The sequence below is a fragment of the Ailuropoda melanoleuca genome, chromosome 18 (genome assembly GCF_002007445.2).
Source record: "Ailuropoda melanoleuca isolate Jingjing chromosome 18, ASM200744v2, whole genome shotgun sequence".
NCBI lineage: Eukaryota > Metazoa > Chordata > Mammalia > Carnivora > Ursidae > Ailuropoda > Ailuropoda melanoleuca.
The window spans coordinates 16395867-16418614 of record NC_048235.1 but is presented as its reverse complement, the minus strand read 5'-3'; the positions used below and the strand labels follow the sequence as shown (position 1 = coordinate 16418614).

Below are 22748 nucleotides of genomic sequence, written 5' to 3'. Positions count from 1 at the left end.
GTGTGTGTAGTTTCACTTGTTTAAAGGTTTTCAAGCAAAATAGGAATCTTATTATAGCTGTGCCCACCGGCCCCCCCACCCCGAGAGCTGTATTTGCCAGTTGCATAAAAACTGAGTTAAAAAGGGAGAATCTAGGGGCGCCTGGGTAGCGCAGTCGTTAAGCGTCTGCCTTCGGCTCAGGGCGTGATCCCGGCGTTCTGGGATCGAGTCCCACATCAGGCTCCTCGGCTGGGAGCCTGCTTCTTCCTCTCCCACTCCCCCTGCTTGTGTTCCCTCTCTCGCTGGCTGTCTCTCTCTGTCACATAAATAAATAAAATCTTTAAAAAAAAAAAAGGGGAGAATCTGGAGTCCAAAAAACCACATGAGAAAGAACACAGACATGGACAAATATTAATGCAGTAAAAATGAAAAGAAGGTGGCAGGTGAGAGGAAAACCTATTCTATGTAGACATTTCTCTAAGTCAGTCTCTCCTCCACAGTCCCGAAGGAAATCAGAGGGCAGCTGCCCCCAGATGGGTTATGGTTTCAAATGTGACCACATAATTATTTTTTAAATTTAGGAACTGTCTTAAACACACTATCATTTTTTTTGGCCTTCATTTTGCCATTCTACTTCTAATTCTAGCAATCAAGAAAAGAATCTTAGCATAGGAAAAAGAATGGAATTTATGATGCCCATGTTTTAAGACTTTCTTAGCTGCCATCTTATTTTTTACCACTGCATTTAATTTGTGTGATTTAGAGAATGTTCAGATTTCTAAGCTTTCAAATATTAGATTGTGTGCTGCCAGACTAAGGCTTACTTATCATGTTCCACAGGTGTGACATACATATGTTCTTTATTACTTGCCAAAAATTAAATATACAACATTCTAATACACTGTCAAATGCGCATCCGATCTCATTTCTAAATTAGGGGTCCAGAAAACATGACTCCTTTTTGGAGACAGAAACAATGCAATGTCCATGTTAGGAAACTACTAAACGCTTGATGCAAGAATGTGTTAGAGCAGGTGTCATCATAACTGAATATTAGCATTAATTTTTAAAGGGTGTCTTTGAAACAAGGAGGCCATTCATACAAAACAGGGTAAATGTTCAAACCACGTTTATTAAGATAACTCAATAGTTTTATTTGAAGTGTGGTATAGAAGTCCTTAGAATGGGAATTTTTTTTTATAAGTAATCAAATGATTATTTAGAATTCCTTGGTCCTTCCCGAGCACCATGGGGGTGAAAACATCAGTTCATCTCTGTAATTACCATTGTCTTCTTTAAATTGACTTACCCATATAACTAAGTTGAGCGGATTGGTTCCTGGGGAACTGACGCATTCCCCCATTAGGCCACTGCCTTCTGATGTAGACTGGCACAGAATTCCTGCTTGCTGTAGACTTTTCCTGGAAGATGAGCACTAAGAAAATCGTGCAATCAATGAGCTAAATCTGGGGAGAAGGAAAAAATAGAAAATTGCCAGAACATGCGTCTCTTCCTTCTCTTGGAAAATGAAGGAGAAAGAACTCCAATAGACCAGTCAACAAATTTCCGACCTTATTTAGAGTGGGGTATTTTCAGCAACTCCCTTTTATACATCACAGCATGGGTTCCAGCCATTGTTTTTCCTGGGTACTGCTTTTTATAGGAATTAATTGCTTCATTCTAAAACAAGTATGTGTCTGAATTCATTTAAAGCTATACATAAATACAAGGATGGGTTTTTAGGGTTTTATCATTAGAAATAGTAGCCTAATATGGATCAGTTGTATGTATTTGGCAAAATCAGAAGAGTAAAGTCATAATTACTATGAAAAACCCAGAAATAAAGTTGTCCTCGTGATCTCAGCGCCTAGGATTTTTTTTTTTCTTTACTCTTTTGTACTTTTAAGACCTTGGTCCAGAAAAAAAGGAAAACACTAGCACACAGCTGATTAAACTAAATAGTTTTAAATTTCCCCACACAATTTATGGTTCTGTTAGTTCATGAAAAATTTCCACAAGACAGTAATTTTAAGAAAATTGCTACCTTAAAAAGAAAAAAAATAATTTTGCAATATATTTAAATTTACTAGGTGCTTTTCTACAGAGTGTTAGCATAAATACTGAGACTTGTGGAGAGGGTTATATCAATATATAAAGATTATGCTGGCATTGACCTTGCATTCAGAGGTACAGAAAATCTACCATGAACAAGGAGCTAGACCTATACAGATTATAGAAAGACCAAACACAATCACACTGTGGGGAGGACTGTCTGGTGCACAGTCTCCTGTTTCCAAGTGGAAATGTCCTGTTTGGTTATGGAGAAGCCACTTAAAACACTGTGTTAACCTTGTCATTCTGTCCCAGGAGTGTAGTAACAGTAGCTTGTCCTCCATATCAACCTGGGAACAGCTGAATTGACAAGAAAAAACGGGCCATTTATTGGCTTTTTGTGTTTTCTGTTTAATTTTAATTTTATTGTGGTAAGAACACTTACCATATCTTCCCTTTTAACATACTTTTAAGTGTATAAGGCAGTATTTGTATGTAAAGATCACAACATAGCTGATCTCTGGAACTTGTTCATCCTACAATAACTGAATGGCAGCTCCACATTTCCCCCTCCGCCTGGCCTCTAGCGACCACCATTCTGCTTTCTGCTTCTAGTAGTTTGATGATTGTAGATAGCCCATGTAAGTGGACTCGTGGTACTTGTCCCTCTGAAACTGGCTTATTTCACTTAGCATAATGTCCTCAAGATTCATCCATGGTGTCTAACATTACACAATTCTTGTTCTTTTTTTAAGGTTGAATAATATCCCATGTATATAACATATTTTCTTAATCCATTTATCTGTTAATGGACATTAAAATATTTCCATTTTTTGCTATTGCGTGTAGTGTTGCGATAAACATAGGAGCACCAATATCTCTTTGAGATCCTGTTTTTAGTTCTTTTGTATAAATACCCAGAAGCGGGATTACTGGATCACATGGTATTTCTATTTTTACTATTTTGTCATTTATTGTAACTTTGTAATATATTTTGAAATCAGGAAGTGTGATGCCTCCAGCTTTGTTTTTTCTTTGTTTTGGCTATTTGGAATCTTTTGTGATTCTGTATGAATTTTAGAATTCTTTTCTCTATTTCTGTAAAATATGCCAGTGAGATTTTGATAGAGATTGCATTGAGCAATCTTTTTGGGTAGTACAGACATTTTATTTTATTTTTTTTTTAAGATTTTATTTATTTATTTGAGAGAGAGCAAGAAGGAGCAGTGGGGAGGGGGAGAGGGAGAGAGAGAGAGAGAGAGAAAGAGAAGCAGACTCCCCGCTGAGCAGGAAGCCCCATGTGGGACTCAATCCCAGGATCTGGAGATCATGACCTGAGCCTGAAGTGGATGCTTAACTGACTGAGCCACCCAGGCGCCCCTGTAAGGGGATAGCTTACCGTAGTTTTGACTTGCTTTTCTGTAATGATTAGTGATGTTTAAGCATCGTTTAATGCATCTGTTGGCCATCTCTATGTCTTTTTTGGAAAAATGTCTATTCAGGTTCTTTGCCTATTTTTGATCTGATTATTTGGGTTCGTTTGTTTTTTATTTGTTTGTTTGGAGCTGAGTAGCTTAAGTTCTTTGTATATTTTGGACATTGACCCCTTATCAGATATATCACTTGCACATATCTTCTCCCATTCAGTAAGTTGCCTCTTTGTTTTGTTGATGGTTTCCTTTACTGTGCAAAAGCTTTTTATTTTGGCATAATTTCAGTAGTTTAATTTTGCTTTTGTTTCCCTTGCCTCAGGAGACATATCTAGAAAAAAAATGTTTCTACAGTCATGTCAAATAAATGACTGCCTTTATTTTCTTTTTATGGTTTCAGATCTCACATTTAGATCTTTAATCCATTTGGAGTTTATTTTTGTGTATGATGTAAGAAAGTTCATTTCATTCCTTTGCATGTAGCTGTCAAGTTTTCCCAGCACCATTTATTGAAGAGACTGTCTTTTCCCCATTGTATATTCTTGCCTCCTTTGTCATAGATTAATTGACCATATAAGTGTGGGTTTATTTCTGGGCTCTCTAATCTTTTCTATTGATCTATGTGTCTATTTTTATGCCAGTACCACACTGTTTTTATTACTACAGGTTTGGACTGTGATATCTCCAGCTGTGTTATTCTTTCTCAAGATTGTTTGGGGTATTTGGGGTCTTTCGTGGTTCCATACAGATTTTAGGATTATTTGTTTTAGTCCTGTGAAAAATGTCGTTGGCATTTTGATAAGGGACGGCATTAAATCTGTAGACTGCTTTAGGTAGTATTGTTGCAGGATTTTTTTCTCCATCGGTGCCCACAGTTCTTGGTCACTCCACTTTGAAAAATGAATAGGTAGACCACACAGAGTGGTGGGCAGCAAAGCAAGGTTTATTGAGTGATAGTACAAAGTGATAGTACAACGCTCCCAAGGAGGGAGGGGACCCGAAGGAGTTGCCACCAGAGTTTCTAAGTGGAGGGGATTTTATGGGCTTATTGGCGGGGCTGTTTTAATCTGATTAACCCTCCCTGTGCCTGTCATCCAATCAGGTTTTTTGTCCATCTATCATATGGGAAGGGGTGGAGGACTCCTTCCAGGGTGGTGTAAATTCCTCCACAGGGTGGTTTCCTCTTAGGGCTGGGGCCTCTTGTCCTTGCCTGCCTGCCTTCCAACTATCCTTCATCAGTATGGACATTTTAACAATATTGGTTCCTCCAGTCCATGAGTGTGGAATATCTTTCCAATTGTTTGTGTCATATTCAGTTTCTTTTATCAACATTTTAAAATTTCAGAGTACAGATCCTTCACTTCCTTGGTTAAGTTTATTCCTAGGTATTTTATTCTTTCTGGTGCAATTATAAATGGGATTGTTTTATTAATTTCTTTTTCTGCTACTTCATTATAAGTGTATAGAAATGTAATAGATTTTTGTACATTAATCCTTATCCTGAAAATTTACTGAATTCATTTATCGGTTGTAGTAGTTTTTTGGTGAGGCCTCTTAGGTTTTCTATGTATAGTGTCATGTCATCTACAAATAGTGAAAGTGATACTTTTTCCTTACCATTTGAATGTCTTCTATATCTTTTGTGTTTTTTGTTTTGTTTTGTTTTGTTTTTTTGGTCTGATTCTTTTGGCTAGGACTTACAGTACAGCTATGTTGAATGAAAATGGTGGAGTGGACGTCCTTGTCTTATTTCTGATCTTAGAGGAAAAGCTCTCAGTTTTTCACCATTAAGTATGATATTAGCTGTGGGTTTTCATATATGACCTTTATTATGTTGAAGTATGTTCCCTCTAAACTTACTTTTTTGAGATTTTTTTTTTTATCATGAATGGCTATTATAGTTTTTCAAATGCTTTTTCTCTATCTACTGAGATGATCATATGGTTTTCATCCTTTCTCTTATCACCACTAAAGCAGTCTTCTGAGAAACTTAGAGGGAATTATTTAAGTAGAAAGAAAAGGTTATTATCAGGAGTAAGAAAGTTATAAAAGGAAAAAATTTCACAGGTAAATGCAAATAATAATAAAAGTAGTAGATTAATCACTTATAAAACCAGTATGGAGGTCAAAGCACAAAAGCAGTAAAGTCAATTATATGTATAAAAATTAATCAAGGGTTCACAAAATAAAATAATGTAAAGTATGATGTCATATACCCAAAATGTGGGGTAGAGAAGTAAAAATTCAGTGCTTTTAGAATGGATTGAAACTTAGGTGACCATCAACTTAATATAGACTGCTATACACATGAGGTGTTACATATGAAACTAATGGGAACCACAAATCAAAAATGGGTAACAGATAAAAGTGAAAGGAGTCTAAGCATAACATAAATGAAAGCCATCAAACCACAAGGGAAGTGAGGAAGAGAAGAAAGATAGCGGAGAGCCAAACAAACAACCATAAAACAAGTAACAAAATGGCGACAAGTACATACCTATCATTAATTATTTTAAATATAAATGGACTAAATGCTCCAACCAAAAGACATAGAGTCACTGAATGGATAGAAAGCAAGACCCATTTATATGCTGCCTAAAGAAGATTCACTTTAGAACTAATTATACATGCAGATTGAAAGTGAAGGGATAGAAAAACATTTTACCATGCAAATAGAAACAAAAAGAAAGTTGGGGTAGTAATACTTATATCAAACAAAACAGACTTTAAAACAAGACTGTAACAAGAGATAAAGAAGGACACTACATAATAATAAAGAAAATAATCCAACGAGAGGATATTACAACTGTAAATATTTATGCATTCAACATGGGAGCACCTAAATACATAAAGCAACTATTAACAGATATAAAGGAAGAAACTGAAAGTAATACAAAAATAGTAGGGGTCTTTAACACCCCACTCACAATAATGGATAGATCATCTAGACAGAAAATCAAGAAGGTTTTGAATGACACATTGGACCAGTTGCACCTAACAGATATATACAGAACATTCCATTTGAAAAGAGCAGGATACACATTCTTTTTTTTTTTTAAGGTTGTATTTTTAAGTAATCTCTACACCAAATGTGGGGCTTGAACTCACAACTTCAAGATTAAGAGTCACACGCCCTACCAACTGAGCCGGCCAGACATTCCACATTGTTTTCAAGTAAACCTGGAACATTCTCCAGAATAGATCACATGTTAGGCCAAGTCTCAAAGCAAGTTTCAATAAATCCAAAAAGATTGAAATAATATCATGCGAATATTCTAACTACAATGATATGAAGCTGGAAATCAGTCACAGGAAAAAAATCTGGAAAGCACACAAATACATGGAGGTTAAATAACATGCTGCTAAACAATGAAAGGGTCAACCAAGAAATCAAAAAAGAAAAATACATGGTGACAAATGGTAATGTAAACACAATGGTCCAAATTCTTTGGGATTCAGCAAAAGCTGTTCTAAGAGGGAAGCTTATTGCACTACCTCTAGAACGAGAACAATCTCAAATAAACAACCTAACCTTATACCCAAAGGAGCCTGAAAAAGAACAAGCAAAGCCAAAACCAATAGAAGAAAGGAAATAATAAAAATTAGAGCAGAAATAAATAAAATAGAGATTAAAAACACAATAGAACAGATTACAAAACCAGGAGCTGGTTCTTGGAAGAGATCAACAAAACTGAGAAACCTTTAGCCAGATTCATCAAGAGACAGAGAGGACTCAAATAAATAAAATCAGAAATGAAGAAGGAGAAGTTATAACCGACACCCCAGAAATACAAAGGATTATGAGAATATTATGAAAATTGTATGACAACAAACTGGACAACCTGAAGAAATGGATAAATTCCTAGAAACATGTAACCTCCCAAAACTGAATCAGGAAGAAATAGAACATTTGAACGGACCAGTTACCAGCAATGAAATTGAATCAGTTATCCAAAAACGCCCAACACACAAAAGTCCAGGACCAGATGGCTTCACAGATGAATTCTACCAAACTGCTTAAGGAGTCAATACCTATTCTTCTCAAACTATTCCAAAAAATAGAAGAGGCAGGAAACTTCAAAATACATTCTATGAAGCTAGCATTGTCCTGATGCCAAAGCCAGATAAAGACACCACCAAAAAAAGGAAACTACAGACTAGTATCTTGATGAACATAGATGCAAAAATCTTCAACAAAATATTAGCAAACCAAATCCAGCAATAGGTTAAAAAGATCATTCACCGCCATCAAATGTAATATATTCCAGGGACACCAGTGTGGTTCAATATTCACAAATCAATCAACATGTTAAGTCACATTAACAAGAGAAAGGATGAAAAACATCTTCTCTGTATTTTTAAGAATACTTCATTAGAAGGCAAAAAGATAATTAACCAGAACATTCCAACATTGCATTGAAAATAAGGTGGTCTAAACATTTAGTTTTTAAAAAGCCATTTATGGCTATATGAAAATTACTCTTTAACCTAATGGTAACATTCTTCATTTCTTTGTAATACTCTTTTCTGCCATAACTACTAGAAAACTTTTTTTTTTTGTTTACAGCATATCATCCTCTCTTCACTTTTAAGTCCTGCCTGACCAAAAACCTAATGAGACCAGTTTTTGAGGTTTCTGATCACAGTTATGATTCTCCATCCTGAAATGTCAGCTCCAGCCATCTTGGAGAGATTAACCCCCACTGTAACTATGCCTGCAGTTGCAAGCTGGTTAGAGAGTACCCAAATTACAGAGGCTAATTATATAAACATTTAGTATGCTTGTATAAAAGTGGTTTTAACCCTGAAACTGTCTGTAAAAGTATAAGATAGGTATATAAGGCGCAGCTCAGAGCAAAAAAAAAAAAAAAGCATGACCAGATTTTCATGTGCTACTTAGATCACCTAGCACTGTTCAGGCACCAGTATTACATAGGGCAGCCTTTTGACTAGGGTGATTTATTTCCCATGTTAATCAAATTTCTTATAATTCTATTCAATAAAGCTATTTTACATTTAAAATTTTGAATTATTTATTAAATCCCCAGTGTATCTTTATGTGCATGTGTGTGTATTTAGCCTGTTTTAGTTATTGTTGGTTCCGGTAATTTATACAAATTTACTGAATTATTCAGAAGTAGAGAAATAAATTGAATATGAAAAGTAAAATAGCATATGGACTAATTCACAGGATTTTTCAGTACATCCCATCCCACTGCAAGTTTTTGTTTTGTTTTGCTGTTTTTTAATTGCCAAGCTAAAAGTCCTAAAATGAGGTTAAAGGATGTCATCCCCCAAATTAGTATAGTCAGAAAGATGGATAAAAACTTGTCATAACTAGGTAATAAGTAATCAATGTCAAAGGATGTGTTGGATGAAAGAAAAAACACTCATGATAATAGTTATGAGCCTGTATTTAAAATGTTTAAATTCATGAAAGCTAAACAAGCAAACAAAACAGATGGAAACGAAGGTACACCCATATTGTGTATAGGCTTAGATTTTGATTCTATACAATCCTTTGTCTAAAATGTTGCAGCTGAAATTAGCCCTATTTAAAAATGGAAAAGTCCTTATACATCTGCATTTAACCAAATTCCCATAGTGATTATGTTAATGAACTGTAGCAGGAACAGAGATTTCACTTATAATAAGGATGTCTGATGAAAGCATTTAATGTTTTGTCTTTGTGATGCTTTTCTGAATGTTTGAAACAACCATCCAATAAATTTCTTTTTAAAATTTAAGTGCGTCTTTCAGTCACTGTGGTTGGATTCCAGAATCAGCCAATGATGTACCAGTTCCCTCAAAAGGCATAACTAATGGTCCAACTTTTTACTTTACATTCAAAGTAACAGCTATAGAGACACATTGACAGGCATTCAACATTTACTTTCATCTTCATTTAAATGTAGGCTTTGAGACAGTCCGCCTATTTCTAACTTTATTAATCAGAAATGTTTGGAAACCCATGCATTACCTTTTACTGCATAAATCATGTAGGTTTGGAGCAGTCAAAACCACTTTTTGTCAAATCAAGTTTCAGCCAGCCCACATGACCAAATTGTGCCAATGCTGGTGGGAGACACTAGCTTTTTGTCTTTAGATTCATTTTAAATTCTTAATATACGTCTTTCTTTAACCTCTGACTCAGGAAAGAAAAGCCTGCAGGCAATGCCAATCCAATTTAATATGATAGTACTTTGTTTAACTACATTTTACCAAAAGGAATAAAAATCTGTGTTAGAATTTTATGCACTATGGTTTTTATACATCATTGGTTTTATAGCTTTGTTGAATATTACTTACTCTTTCTCATTAAATTATGCTAGAACTTACTATATTTAAGACATGGTAACATTTTCTTCTTTCAAAATTAAATATGAATATCCATTAAAAACAGTTTACTGCAAAAGATTTAGTCTCACTTTCAGGTAACATTTTTTAGTGCCTTTGCCTTCCATTTGAATTTCAGAAGTGTATCTAACTCTACAGAGCTGAGTTTGTCTGTTTCTCCTTGGTGAATCGGTTGGGATTATGAGGATTTCATCAGTGTGTAAGTATATATAGCTATCAACATTATGTATGCATCTAATTTACATTAAATCTCCTACGTCAGAAGTTTTTATTTTATTAGTGAAAACCGTGTATATTAAGAGTAATCTTAAAAGAGAAGTCGCATTAAAATTATGGGAGAATATTCACAACCCTGATAATTCTGGAATTGATTAAATATCTGAATTTGACATTTTCTTCTTTCCCCAAATGGCACAACCACGTGGCACTTTATTTTTCTAGTGCAACAATCTTGCACAACGTCAGCTAAACTAGAAGAGAATGCTGTTCGCTCTAACCTTTCTACATACTGCCAATTCAAGAAAACAGACTGCCTACTTTTAAGTAAGTATTTAAGAAGAAGAAAAAGAACAACTATGAACTAAATTGGGGAAAAATGAAAGTGAAGGACTGGAAGTATTTTCCACGTTACGACTCTTAGATTACATTCACCCAACCCCGTATTTATGTAGTTCCTATTAAGTTTTATCTCATTAGATTGGTTCCATCTCTTTTTTTTAATGTCCTGTTTTCTTTAATTAATAAAAATTTGTTCAAGTATAATTAGCATAGTGTTATAGTATTTTCAGGTATAAATACAATATTTCAACAGTTCCATGCATTACACATTGCTCATCAAGATAAATGTACTCTTAATCCCCTTTATCTATTTCAACCTTCCCTCACCCACCTCCCCTCTGTCAACCACCTGTTTGTTCTCTGTATTTAAGAGCCTGTTTTTTTCTTTCTTAAATTCCACATATAAATGAAATCATGTGGTATTTGTCTTTATCTGAATGACTTATTTCACTTAGCATTATACCCTCTAGGTCCATCCAAATGGCGAGATCTCATTCTTTTTTAATGCTGCAGTAAACATAAGGGTGCATATATCTTTTCAAATTTGTATGTTCATTTTCTTTGGGTAAATACTCAGTAGTGGAATTGCTGGATGAAATGACAATTCTATTTTTAATTTTTAAGGAAACTCCATACTGTTTTCCACAGTGGCTAAACCAGTCTGCACTCCCAACAACAGTGCACAAAATTCCTTCTTCTCCACATCCTTGTCAACGCTTATTTCTTGTGTTTTTTATTTTAGCCATTCTGACAGGTGTCATTTTTTCCTTGAAAAAAATGTCTATTCAAGTCGCCTGAACATTTCTTTCATCAGATTTTGCGTGTGTGTGTGTGGCTGTTGAGTTGTGTAAGTTCCTTATATATTTTGGACATTAATGCCTTATCAGATATTTCATTTGCAAAGTATCATCTCCCAATCAGTAGGTTCCTTTTTTGTTTTGTTGATAGTTTCCTTCACTATGAAAAAACTTGTAATTTGGCGTATCCCTGTCTTTTCTCAATCATCATGCCTTAAAATAGTAAGCACAACAAGGCTGTGGACATAGGCTTGCAGCAGGCTACCCAGACATTTGTCTAGGATAATAATGAACCATTAGTAAGCATATTTATTTTTATTTATTTTCATTAAATGTTGTCTTTCAGTTAGTTATGAATGCATTTGGATAACCATCGGTCTACATTTTACTATCATGCCCAAAAGACCATCAAAAATATGTCACATTTCTTATTGAATTTCAGATATACCATGCTTATAGCATTTTCCAAATATTCGTGGTCAAAAGAGTTATTTTTAAAAAGTATTGATAATTCAGTATTACTTAATCTTATTTCATCCATCCTACTTCCTAATGATTACCATTTACTTTGTGATAGCTCATAAGGCATTTTATAAAAATCATTCTAGATTTTTATGACAACTTTGAACTCTATGAAATATTGTTCTATTTTGTAGATAAAATTTATCATTACTTTTTCTAAATTACTGCTTCTTCTTACTCTTATTTCCCATAATTTTATGCCTTTATGACAAAAAGAAGGAATAACATGCTACAGTAGGCATGCTACAGTAGGTTAACTTCCAGGAAATCACTAAGTTTATGTCTTGGGATCCAGGAATTCCCAAAATGGGAAGTAGCCTGCAATGGTCCAAAAACAGAAAAAAAGAAATAAATGGTTGGCCAGGGTTGACGTTTTTATGGTAGATATGGTCAGCTCTGTAAGCTACTTCTTTAAGACTTTACCTTCATTTAGGGAACATCACAATGCCTGCATTTCAGTTGATTTACATCCTAAGAGTATACCAGCCTAATTTCTCTTGTCTACACACCTCCATTGTTTTTCCTTTATACACAGTGAAATGATACAGTACATAATGGGGTTAAAATATTAGGCTATTGTGAAGTGATTTGAAGACTAAAGGAAATAGTCTATTTACATTTGATTTTTTTCTTATTGCTGTTGTAATTATAATTGAGAACAAAACTGTTGAAAGAAAACAATATCAGAGATAGTATTCTTATTCTATATATTTGACTTTTTGGATACTGTAATATATAGGAACAGAGAACAAATAGAAATAAAGCTTATCAATATTTATCCCACATAAGCTATGGCATTTTTCTAAAATAAATCCCTATCCAGAGAATTTATAATACTTAATTTTGGATATTTGGATTACTTGGGCTTTTTCAGATAAAAAGTTTCCAAGGAGATGTGAAACTGTGTACATGTTCTTCCCATACTTTAGCAGATTTCCCTATTTGAACGTATATTTTGGAAGCCTATTTGACATTGATAGCTTGTAATATATGCATTTTGAATACAGAATATATATATATATATATATTAAAACAATTATACATATAACAAGTGTATATATATGTATACATACATATTTTTTTAGGATCCATGTAACCCCTTACATGGTTTCTGTTTCAAATGTATTAAATCATACAAAACTGGGAAAACTAATAATCATATTCATAGACTTATGCTTTAATATCTAAGATATTTACTTTATTCCTTTTATTTTCCAATTCCATTCATTTGTTCATTTATTTGCTTAAAAATTGAATGCCTACTATATGAAAGTCTTCGGTTTTATTCTAAAGAATTATATATATATATATTATAAAATGTTCCTAATTTTTTCCTAACTGATATCAATAGAAAAGCAAATGTGAGGGGCGCCTGGGTGGCACAGCGGTTAAGCGTCTGCCTTCGGCTCAGGGCGTGATCCCGGCGTTATGGGATCGAGCCCCACATCAGGCTCCTCCACTATGAGCCTGCTTCTTCCTCTCCCACTCCCCCTGCTTGTGTTCCCTCTCTCGCTGGCTGTCTCTATCTCTGTCGAATAAATAAATAAAATCTTTAAAAAAAAAAAAAAAGAAAAGCAAATGTGTATGCCAGCAACTCTCTCTTAGTTTAATAAAGTGAATGCTTTTGTCAGATCCAGTGAAAGCAGAAAATAAGACTAGCTATGTTTGCCAGGAAGGGATGCTTAGATGGGTTGGAAGAACTGCTAACATGTGCTGAGGGCATATCACTGCTTCTTTATGCTATCATTCATAAACAATTGATCTCCCTACTACTACATAATCTGTTAGCTCCTAATTGATGTTGCAGATTTGCATTTCATTTCTTAGATCAGTGATACACATTGCCATATTGCTATTAATGATTATAAAGAGTGCAGAAAGTGCTTAACTTACAATCAGGGTGTAACTGGCAAACTTGGGAGAGTGTATACACCCAAATAATATTAATTAATGATAATGTCAGTGCACTTAAGACTACTAAATTCTGCAAATTAAAATGATGTGATGAGAATAATCCTGCAGTTGGGATTTTTCAAAGAGCAAGGATACTTTTTCCTTCCATTTCTCTTAATCAATTGCTTATGTTTCCTTTTAAAAAACTACATTTTCATAACAACATGGACAGAGTACCCCCTGCCAGTACTTTTTTATTTTATTTTATTTTATTTTATTTTATTTTATTTTATTTTATTTATTTAATTTTTCGTGTGAGGAATTCTGGGGAATGTGAACTATTCCATCTATGGAAGACTTATTGTAATGAAGTTCCTCTCAGTTCTTTTAATGACCATGAAATGAAGAATTTGACTTAGTTCAGTAAGCCATTCTTGTAGTCATACACCTGCAGCCTCCTTGTGCATCAGTCCTAGGGCATCATGCCAAAAGATGAAATGGCTTTTTGATTGGATAAATCTTATAGCTCATGGGTAAATGCCATGCTTTTATGACTTAGGTTTTTTTGGGGGGTGTTGTGTGTTTTCAGTACATGATAGTAAACACTCAAACATTATGATGTAGGCATTGCAGTGTTCAGCACAGGACAACTCAAGCAAACAAAAGACATCATAACTCACAGGTGTTATATCTTATCTATAAATTACCAGCAGCTATGGATGACAGTGAGGAACTGACCCCCATCTGTCTCCACATTGCATTCAGCTCTCACAAAGTCTATGAGCAAAGAAGTAAAACATGATTTATGGTAAGCTGTAAGACACCACGCCTGCATATTGCTGGTATGGAGCAGAGATCAATTCATGGCTTACAAATTTGTCACAGGACAGTGCATCTTCCGGTCTGCCACCTTCAAATTAAGTGTCATGATGAGAGAAAAATATGGCAATGTCTTGGGAAAAAATGGCACATTTTGATTAGGTTACAGAAATGGTGTGGGATAGCAAAAGACAGGCAACTAGAGTTCTCACTTGGTTACAGCATTCTGTTTAAGATCAAGGAGACAGAAACAGGAGAGCAAATACATAAAATGGAAGAAGAATCCTTACAACTAAAATGAAGATGGCATTTGGGATTGTAGCGTAGAAGGAAAAAAACATTACTGGTCATTCACAAGAGAGCTGATCTACCTCTAGCTCCTATGAATTTCTAAATATTGTGCAGGAAACCAGCTTGGAGCTTTATGTTCAGACGAATTTATGCAGGAATTGCTGTTCTGTGAATATTTATTGGAAGGCTTTTAATTTATGTACTTTCTTATTTTATAGCTTTGAAGGTGAAGCTGATGAGGGACAGATGATCAAATGGTGGACAATTTTATTTCTTTTTCTAAAAACAACTGTAAATTATTCTTATTTTAAGGCTTAGACTTAAAATCTATCTTGGGCTAATGTTAAACAATTAAAACTCTGCTGACTAATACACACATGACTCTGCAGGTGCAGATCGGCCTTTTTAGGACTTTCCAGAAACTCTGTGGATTTGATACGCATTCATTCCAGTTGCTTACATCACTACCTCAAGATTGAATCAACCAGATATGAAGTTGGCCTTCAGATTCCTCCTACTTTACACAAAGAGCAAAAGAGCTTTGTTTTGTGTTAAGTTGATTGTAGGTTTTAACTTGACAAATGAAAATTGCCCAGATAGCATGATAAGTGCCTCCTTGCACTTCACACACATCTTTAAAACTTGTGTCTCTGCATGTGAGTTCTTGATCTTTTCCGAAGCCTGTCTCTACGCCACCTCAGTAAACGTCACCTCCATCCTCTCAGTTGTCTACATCATATATCTGGGGATCTCTTTGGTACATTCTTTTCCATCATCTCTTCTACTGTATACCTCCCCTACTCCAATCAGTTACACTCCAAAATCAATGTCCAAGGCTTCCATCTCTCTTTCTGTTACCACCATCCCCAGCGTAAGCTTCCTGTATCTCTTTCTGCCCCTATGGCAACAATTTCTCAATTAATCTCACCATATCCAATCTCTATACCAATGATCCTTTAAAAAAAAATAAAATCTAAATGTGTTCCTCCCATTCCGTGGAGCCCTCAATACTTTACCATTTCAGATAAGGTTAGCCTGTAAATCCTCAACGTGGCACATTTGGTTCTTCCGCCTCTCGCTCCTGCCTACCTCCTCAGCTAAAACTCACATGGTATCTTCCTCCTCCCTTGCTATGCTCAGACACCTGGCTCCCTTTTCAACCCTTTGGGTGTTCCCTACTCTTCACTTGTGCTCTTCTCTGTGCTCAGAATCTTTCCTCCCCACCCCACCCTCCTGAGTAACTGGTCTTCATCGTTACGGTGTCAGTTACTCAGAAGAGGCTGTTCTAACCCTGAGCCCAAGTGGATCCTTCCTATTAACCCCTTTCATAGTGTCCTAGATTCTTATAACACTTACCAAAATTTGTAGTTTTAAATTTTGTGCTTGTTTATTCAATATCAAGTTTTGCCCACTTAACTATAGACTTCACTAAGTCAGACCTTCCTAGTTTACTGCTATGCATCCTGCGTGTAGCACAGCCCTTGACCCCGACCTGCAGTCCATCAATATCTGCTGTGTAACAGTAATGAAACTCAAACCATAAACTCAGATATGTAAGATATGTCCATGTATTTATTTCCTTTAACAAAAGTGAATCTCATTCTGGGCCTTTACTTTAGGGACCTGGTAGGAAATTTAAGTACAAACATTTTTAGGACCTTCTCCCCTTGAAGGATCATACTGAAACCTAGTGGTGACTTCCAAATGGGGAAAGTCTATTATTCCTAAGCTTCAGTGTTCACAGCTGACACCTGCATGGTTCAAGGTCGCGAGGGCTCTTATAGTGTGATGGTTCCCTGTCTCTGTGCCATGGATAGCAAATGAAAATTTTAGTCAATGCTAAAAAGCTGCCCAAAGTTCAGTCTCCTTTAGCACACTTTCTTTCTGAAGTGCTGTCGACTTCCCAGGGCACCATCAGAGAGCAAGGGGTAGGTCTTCTCTGCCCACAAAGCTATATCCTCTTCTCCGCGTAAGGAGAATTGTTCTGGCCCCTCTATTCAACACAACTCACCTCTTCTCTCCTCTTGTTGCCTTCAAAGACATTTACCAGGTACACAGGACCTGGGCACACTGCCTGAGAGGGAATATGAAATTCTACTTTCCCACAAGCCATATGGCTTTGAACTACTCTGAACCTCAGTTTCCTCACCTTCAAAATGGAATGACAATGGTACCTACCTTCTGGAATTATGAGAAGATCAAATTAATAAATATAAATGTCTTGGCAAAGAAACAGGCTCATTGTAAATGCAGAAAAAGTGTTAGTTTTTATTACCTACCATGGTAGGTACAATCCAGGGAACTTCTATTTTTGACTCAGTAATGAAAACTTCACCTGGAGGAATGAGGTACAGGAGGGTTTGCTTTTAATTTTCCTTCCCAGCACATATTCTAGAAAGTAAGGCTTGTTTGTCTTTTTCACCACTATATCTCTGACACCTAGAATGATGTCCAGCCTTCAGCAAGGACTCCGTAAGTACTTGTTGAAGAGCTCATTAAAAATCACTGCCTTGTTTTTGTAGTGCTACAGGGAGACAGGGAGTGCCTGGGCCCGTACTTGCAGTGAAGTGTGACAGGAAGAGTGATGTCTGAGACCCAAGACCAGAGTGGTGAGAGCCCTGCATGACTGGCTCTGGGCACAAGGTAGCTGGAGCAGAAGAACAGCAATTTCACGAGGTTCGCTGTAAGCAAAAGGATTAGCTTGACATCATGTCAAGGGGCAAGAGCGGAAGAATCCAAGAGACCTGACATTCAACAAATGAGAAACAAATCCCTGGGAAATAAAAGAGCCAAGGTTTCTTAAGGGGTAGGCATATCTGTGTCTGACAATGACCAAGTGGCAGCTTGCTGCATGTAGTTTCCTTGTGCATTATATGCAGAGGAGAATGGTGCCCACTTCACAGGGGTTGCTGTGAGGATTAAATCGGCAAGCCTATGTCAGATCCCTTAGAAGAGTGCCTGGAAACAGTGAGTTCATGGTGCTGTGGGCCACCAAGGGTATCCCCGACAAGATCCCAAGTTCTGGGAAGCATAGCACACCTGTCTTATTAGCCATTAGAACATTGGCACCACCTTACACACCTCTTGAAGTCTAGCAGGTGCTCAGCGATTATTTATTCAATCAGTGAGCAGGGGGGAAGTAGAATCAGGGACAGAAAACAACATGTGAGCTGGCCCTTGTGAGGAAGTCCAAGATGCAGAGGGTAAGTGAGGGAAGACTTTCCAAAGACTGAGAACAAGTCGAGCAAAGACAAGAGGAAGGAAACAGTGCAGGCTGGTCCTGAGAACCTGTGCAGTTCAGTGAGTTCAGTGCAGCAGGACGTGGAAAAGGGGTCAGAGAGATGCGGCAGGTGCCAGAAGATGGATGGCTTTGCATTCGGCTGAGTTTATTTATATGTTTCTAAAGTGGCTTTCTCTATACAATTAATTTGTTAACCCTACTGAGGACAAAAAACCTTGTTAAGTAGTCAGCCATGGAGTCTCAGCACACTTAATTATTATCTTGGTTCCTTCTCGCTTGGTTTTACTCTGAACATTACCATCTCCCAAACTATTCTTCTATAAGTATTCTTGTTTCCTTTTATAAGACACAGGTGATAAGCCTGAATACTGATCCTAGGATTTTTTTTTTAAGATTCATTTATTTATTTGTGAGAGAGAGAGAGATCAAGGGGAGGGGCAGAGGGAGAATCTTCAAGCAGACTCCCCACTGAGCACAGAGCGAGGCAGGGTTCAATCCCACAACCCATGAGCTGATCCCACAATCTTAATTAGAAATTCTAATGACACTTTCAAGGGACGAGAAAAGTATAGCCAGATTTTAGATTTTGCCAGGCTAATTGTCATCATCTTAAATACTGTATTTTTAAATTTTTGAAATATTTCTGCATATTAGACATTAAGAAGGTGATAATAGTTTACAAAACCAGTAAAGCTATTTTTAAGATCTTCATGATACAGACATAATTTCTACACTTATCAAGACAAAACTTTTTTTCTACTTTCTGTTATACATATCATCTAAATCTTTTTCTCAAGCAAGAAGGACTTTGACAAATTAAAAATTATTAGTCATTTGTTTTATCAAGAAATAGTTTTTCGTGAAATCTAAAAAACAAAAACTTTATAGGAAAAGAGATCAGACTTGTTACCAGCGGCTGAGTGGGACGAGGGGGGAAGTGGCGGGAGGGTGTCAAAAGGAACATAATTCCAGTTAGAGGGTAAATAGGTACTACAGATGTAAAGTGCAACATGATGACTGTAGTTAATACTACTGTATGATATATAAGAAAGTTAAGAGAGTGAGTTCTAAGAGTTCTGATCTCAAGAATTGTTTATTGTTTTATTCTTGTTTCTTTTCTTTTATTACATCTATATGGGAAGGCAGTATATATAAATCAAACCATCATGCTATATGTTAAATTTATACAGTGATGGGGGCGCCTGGGTGGCACAGCGGTTAAGCGTCTGCCTTCGGCTCAGGGCGTGATCCTGGCATTATGGGATCGAGCCCCCACATCAGGCTCCTCCGCTATGAACCTGCTTCTTCCTCTCCCACTCCCCCTGCTTGTGTTCCCTCTCTCACTGGCTGTCTCTATCTCTGTCAAATAAATAAATAAAATCTTTAAAAAAAATTTATACAGTGATGAATGTCAATAATTTCTTAATAAAATGGGGAAAAATGGCTTGTTAACCTGTCAGCAATATTATGTTTTCCTATTTGTTAGTAGGTGAAAACATCCTTGATTGAACTGGATAAGCCTATCTTGTCATCACCAAAGTTTGCCAACTCCCCTTCACCCCCTCATCCTCCTGCCCAGACTTCCAAAGTAGTCTGTGTACGTCTCCTTCATGGTACATCTCATTTTCTACATTGCGTTTGAACTTATGTGAGTGGCTTACCTTCCCACTAAATTGTGGTTTCCTTGAGACAGATTCACGTGTACAGGGCATTCTGACATATCATGTGCCCCAAAAAAGTAAAATGAACAAACAAAAAAACTCTTGAATGAATTGAAAGAAATGTTTACTAATATGTTTCTACAAATGTATGATTTAAATTTAGAATACCCATTATAGTAGAACCCATAATAAGTTATATTTCAGATGTCCAACCACAAATGTACTGAATAGATATGGAAAAACATAAAGAACTATATTTTTTCACCTGCCCTTTGAATATCTCTTTATTCTCATACTGTGACCATCTTTCTTTATGGCTTGGGCTTAAAAAGTAGGGTTTTAAGAGCGATGGCCAGGAAGAAAATAAAGTATAATTTTGTCCCTTATTTTTCTCTTATCATTTACCTTTTCAATAACTTGGCTACAATAACTGATTTTTTTTAATAAACTATTTTTTTCTTTATTCTCTGGATGGGACGTTGCTGTCAAACCAGGGAATATATTTCCCTGTTTCACTTCATGTAGGTACAACCACATTATTAATATTGTGGCATGTGACAGCAGCTACACGTGTCATGAGGATTAACACCTGTGTGTCCTCTCCTTGCTGTCTTCCATTCTGCAGCAAGATCAGAGACTATATATCGTAGGTGACAGTACCATAAGACTGAAGGAACTTTGGTCCTTCTGTAAATTTTTGCAAAAGAACCACCCCTCAGAACAAAAATACATTGTACTCTAAAACACTGAAGTTAGAAATAAGCATTTTTTGTTTTTTGGGGGGGTTTTTTTGGGTTTTTTTTTTTTAAGATTTTATTTATTTGCCAGAGAGAGAGGCAGCCAGCGAGAGAGGGAACACAAGCAGGGGCAGTGGGAGAGGAAGAAGCAGGCTCCCAACAGAGGAGCCCGATGCGGGGCTCGATCCCAGAACTCCGGGATCACGCCCTGAGCCGAAGGCAGACGCTTAACGACTGAGCCACCTAGGCGCCCCAGAAATAAGCATTTTTTGTAATTACAAAGAGTTGAGGTTACTTGTGACATCAGCTAACATTAACTTGCCTAATATGCCAGGACACTTAAGAATGCATTCAAATGTCATAACGTCATAAATATTGTACAGAAAAGGACTCAGTATGGCCTAGAGTCAACATTGGGTTTGTTGAATTGCAAAGTTTGGTTTGAAACTCTGCTTTAAAAAACACATAACTTTGGGTGAGTCTCTTCACCCCACTTACTCCACGTCCCTGAAGAGGATGTAGCAACAAAGCAAAAACAAATGAGAAAAAATATACATAAGTCCCACAAAAGTCAAAAAGCACTTGTGTGACTTTAAGTAGTCTTAGAATTGTTACAGAACGAAACAATCAATAAATAATTGCACTTAAGTCTGCAGAGTGTAAGACAGTTGTAGTCGTTGCCATCAACCCCAATGGAGAATTATGGACACTCGGGCTAACAGCATGAAGGAACATTTCATTGTTGAAATGTGAATTTTCTTTGGATGCTATTCCTCTTGACCTACTTCCTTCACTCACCTATCCGTAAATGATGGACTTGGAGGGTTGGGTTTCAATAATTGAATCTAATGAAGGTTAAGCATCAGGACAATCTATTGCATAGTACACTTCCAAAGGACAATTTATTTTTTATTTTTATTTTTGACTTTTTAAGTTTTTATTTTAATTTCAGTATAGTTAACATAGTGTTATATTAATTGCAGGTGTAAAGTATAGTGATTCAACAAGTCCATGCATCACCCAGTGATAAAAATATGGAACCCTTCACAAATTTGTGTGTCACTCTTGTGAAGAGGCCATGTTAATTTTCTCTGTATCTTTCTAATTTTAGTATATATGTTGCTACAGCAAGCTCGCAGAGGGTAATTTTAAACAATTATAAATACATGATGATGTTTTCTTATTGGATGGGAATCATGTAAAACAGAATTTATCTGAATTCCTACAACTGCAAAGCAAAAATTTGCAACGATGCTGCACATAGCAAGAGCACTTATGTGACTCTATGACCAGTCCCATCTTTCCAGATGCCAATAATTCTGATCCATCTTGGTCTGTGATACTAAGAGACATGCAAAATTGCTACCGATACGGCAAAATGGTTCTGAATCACGTCCTTTTTCTATGAAAACAATTTGATGTAAGTTTTCCAAATGTTGACAATTCTAAAAATTTCACATGGCCTTACCCATAACAAATGACGAAACTGGAAGAAATCTTCCTAAAAATTAAATTTTGATCAACCATACAAGAACCAAGACATTCTTTCTATTGTCCCATAGAAGATATTTTTAAATTCTTATTTGAAAATGGAACTAGCATTGCAAACAAATACGAGGGGAAATGGTAAGGTGTGTCAGACTGTTACTAAATGTTATTTTTCTGTATGACATAATGCTTGTGATATTTGTCAACTTTGAAAATGTGTATATACTGATTCCTTTTCTTATTCAAAATAAATTCATTTTCATGTATAATTTTGTATTACTTTTTAAAAAGAGATTCTCTAATATTGTACAGCAGCAGGCACCACAAAATCTCTTCCTCCCCCTGATGGCCCTGTTTTCCAAACTAAGAAACCTTCTTTCAAACTGTCCTTTTTCTAGATTTTTTAAAATTACCTTCTAAGACTTGCTTTCTTGAGATGGAAGTGTTGTAGAAAATTCATTTTCTTGATGGTATCTTTCTTCACTTGTTTTGTTTTGTTTTAGACTCTTCTTTGGACACAGAAAATTCCTTTTGATTCAAATAACTCATAAAGCCATAAAGGGTGAATTCCAAAACAGAATATTTACTCACTATAGCCACTTACTTTTTCACACATGTCTAATCCAAGTATTCACTGCTTTTACCATTCAAATTAATTCAGACTGTCTCAGTGATAATACTTACATAGATAGTAGAAATAATTTTATCTGAAGCTATGTGGTTAAAGCAGTGATCAACTAAAAACTGTACACGTACAGGTGTCTGGTGGCTTAGTTGGTTAAGTGTCAGCCTTCAGCTCATGTCATGATCCCAGGGGCCTGAAATCGAGCCCCGCATTGGGCTCCCTGCTCAGCAGAGTCTGCTTCTCCCTTTCTTTATCCCTCTTCCTCTCCCCATGCTCATGCTCACGCTCGCTCTCTCTC

The 22748-nt window shown here is 36.2% G+C and overlaps 1 non-coding gene across 1 annotated transcript; it reads right to left on the bottom strand.

Moving 5' to 3' along the window:
• Nucleotides 1-21365: 21365 nt before the first annotated feature.
• Nucleotides 21366-21468, bottom strand: LOC117797126. The gene has a single exon (XR_004622012.1). It is a non-coding gene; the product is annotated as a U6 spliceosomal RNA (small nuclear RNA).
• Between the last annotated feature and the right edge of the window lie 1280 nt (nt 21469-22748).